Here is a 3,741-nt window from a genome sequence, read left to right as displayed (position 1 = left end):
TGTTTAAAATTCATTGGAGTTGCTGCAAAATTACTGTACACAAATAAGTATTTAAATGGGGCGAAGTGCTCTTCCTCAGGATGACGCAAATTGGAACTGACGGTTCTTCCTTTTAGCTCGTTCTGTATAATTTTAAAAAAATAAAAAAAATGATGTGAACTATTCAGACGATAATAAGTAGACATCGGTGAGTGAAAACAGAATGTACATACAGTTTTCTGTTTAGTTTCGCTGGAGATAACTTTATAGTACCTTTTAACATTCAGTTGCAAAAGTTAGATTTAAATTTTTTACATAGAGAGAAAATGCTTAAAGTCACTTATTTTCATCTAATTTTGTAAAAATCATGTTGCATGTGCATTAAATGAGCTGTATGAAAAATTTCTAGACAAAGTAAGTCATGTATTTCAAAGTTAATTACTATGAATTATTTACAAAAGACTAACATTAATTTTTCTTCAGAGTAGAGGATTATCAAAAAGAAAAAAAAAACTAGATGAAGTGTAAAGTTGTAAAAAGGGGTTCATTTTCCAGAATATACTTGATGTTGCAGCTGTAAATTATAAGCGACTAAATATCATCATTTATATTCATTTTGAATCAATTGAAACTGTCAGTCTAATCCTGTATCATGATGTAATTTTAGGAACTTGTTTAACAACTTAAATGTGAGCTCACTGAAATGAATTTCATTCTGTAGTGGTAAGCACTGGCAGTAAAAACCGGCCTGGAGAATTTTGTCACCCGTTTCAAAATATAGGTACATTCCCCTCTCCCTGAAGTAGGAACCCTATTGTGTTAAACCACAGTGCTGTGGCGTCAACATTCAAATAGCTTCTAAAGCATCCGAGGAAGAGAGGAGCAGTTATGTTCTTCAGTAGAACTTCCTTAAGTATAAAATTCATGTGGTTATTTCTTTTGTAGGATTAATTGCCAAATGTTGCTTTTATTGGGAGGGCATGAATATGCTTTATAGTGAAAACTAGAGGTATTTACTTCTAGCTAATGGCTAATCATATGTGTTTGAGAACATCGAATATATCCAGGCAAATCACAGCATTATGGGTTGATCCCACCCCCATTCCAAGTAACTTGGGTGAATTAGAGAGGGGATTGATGATTGGAGTCAAGTTAGTCCAGTAACTGTACTGCATTTTTTATGAAATCCAGTTCTCTGAGTTCTGCTACTGGCAATCCTCTTTAGAGGAATCAGTATGTTTATTAGAACATTTAGTCAAGGTGAGTGTTTAAAAAGATAAAAGAATCTTATTCATACTTTTATATATTTTAATAATACCAAAATATACAATGTTTGGTCAGTTGTGTGTAACATGTTTATTGGTTTATAATAAACATTTGCTGTCACCAATATATGTTCTATCACATATTATTTGTTAATTATGAGCTTTTAATCCAGAGACTTGTAAGTAATATCAGTAACACAGCTGGCAAACACACGGACAGTCAAGACAGAGTGTATGTCAGCTAACTGTTGTTCAAACATGTCAACTAGTATTAATGTGTTTCCAGCAAATTAAGTGATGGTTTTATTTTTTCTTGATAGTCAAAAAGCATAAAATTAACCCTCTTACTGCATATTTTTTATTAAAATAATTTCAAAAATTGCATACTTTTTTATTACATATATTTCAAATCTAGATATTTTTTAAGTTAAAATATACAAAAAAGTTTTGTAAAAGAGTTCCCCCCCCCCAGTATAGAATTAGATCATAGAAAAAGGTTGTCAGAACACTGAAATTGAAGAATAATGATGTAAAAAGAAAATTTTTAAAATAAATATTGGTTAAATTATGATATATTTTATAAAATACAAAGGTAAATACATATATAGTCAAAAGTCGATAATCCGGACTCGTCGGGACTTTGGCGATTCCGGATTATTGATCATCAGTTTAAATCTGGTAAGATGGCATGCAGAAATTACAAAATTAAAAATATGAAACCGTAATTTATGAAATAAAGAACAATTATGATCTAAAGGGTATCAAAATTTACAAAAAGAAAAAGCTTAATATTTATTTGTTTACTTTATTAAACATTTCTTTCAATGTAAGTTGCTTCGTTTCATGTGATAATACTTTCTCTTTAATTCTATTAAACAGACATAATTTCTTGTTTGGTTACAAAGTTCCGCTGTTCAAGTCCTATAATTGCTGTGTTGAGAATACCGACTAATTTGTCAATCGAAATTTTTCGTTTTCAATAACCTCTGGGTCACTTTCTTCACTATCGGAAGGGAATTATAATGACGAGGAACTTGATTTAAATCATATCAAAGACCGAGTACATCGAGATGAAATACTACACTTAGTAAGGAATTATAAGCCAAATAAAATAAAAACATCTGCCCTGAAGATAAGGATAGTGCTGACAGATCAACTTCCAATCTGCTGCGTGAAATTGATAAACAGATTTCGGATTTCAAAACATACTTTCGCTTTGTAGATACAAATTACATATTAGTAAATATATATCGGAAATTCTATTTGAAATAATCGAAAGTTCAAGCTTACTTTTATGAAATTGCTCCAACAGTCTGCAAAAAATAATAAGCCGGATCCAATTCGAAGATTAAGGAACAACGCAATCTGCAACATTAACTGAATTAGATAATTTTAGCTTAACTTATACCTCCGTTACACATTAAACGCGCCTGTGTGTTAGCCCACATCTAAATAAACAATAAAACATCACAGAAAAGCCCAAAGGAAACCTTGAACAGGGAAAGAGCGGGTTGCGCAAGTTTTGCTACTTCTACATTGCTCGTGAAAATTGTGAGATGCGCAGCGAGAAAGTTAAAATAAAGAAAATACCATTAAACAGATGAATGTTTCAAATAGAGAGAGATGGCAGCTGATATTGGTTGTCTTGTGTTTTTAGTTCTGTTGCAAATTTTATCTGTAATACTGATAAAATTAATATGATGTATTGTGCATTAAAACAAGCTACATCCCATGTACTCAAAATGAGGTGGGTAAGTATTATTGGTAATAAACTCAAGTTTGATGATGTAAGAAAATAAACATGTGAATGTGGAATTCTTGATCTTGTTTAGTAATATCTCCTTGGCATATTTTGTGCTTCTGAAGCTATGTGTATTGCCATTCAATCTATATGAATGGGGCTTTACGTTGTAAAAAAGCTTCTTGTTAGTACAGTCATTCCCAGCTCCAACAAACTTCAGGGAACCAGAAGTTTGGTTCGTATATTTTTGTCCAAAGAGAAAAACCCATTATCTGACAAAAAAGTATAAAAATTTAATGATTAATTTAAAAAAGCTGTACCCCAGAAGTGGAAAGTGTTTTTAAGAAAACATGGTTTAATTAATATTTTGTGCAGTTATTAAATTTATTGGCTGTTTTTTTTTCACTTTGTATGCTAATAATGTTACATGATAAGTGATAATTATTTAACTTTAAAAATATGAATAACAGAATCCTGTTTAATTTACCACATTTATGTAATTTAGGAGTACAAATATATACTTAATTCTATGCTGGCATGATGCAGAATGCAGGAAAATTTTATTTTTTTTTAATCCAAAAATTGTCGATTTCATCACTTAGAGTCACTATAGTTTATGCATATGCAATCTTATTAATGAAATGCATCGCATCCACTGTGATAGGGTTAACTTTCAATGTGTTGGTTTTTTATCAGCATTTCTCATTTTCATCACTTGGATCTTTGTGCGGTGGGAATATTCTGAAAATATTGAAA

Source organism: Stegodyphus dumicola, chromosome 6 (genome assembly GCF_044657685.1).
Source record: "Stegodyphus dumicola isolate Sdum_Otavi_A_Nest chromosome 6, ASM4465768v1".
In the NCBI taxonomy this organism is placed as follows: domain Eukaryota; kingdom Metazoa; phylum Arthropoda; class Arachnida; order Araneae; family Eresidae; genus Stegodyphus; species Stegodyphus dumicola.
This window is presented reverse-complemented; position numbering follows the sequence as displayed.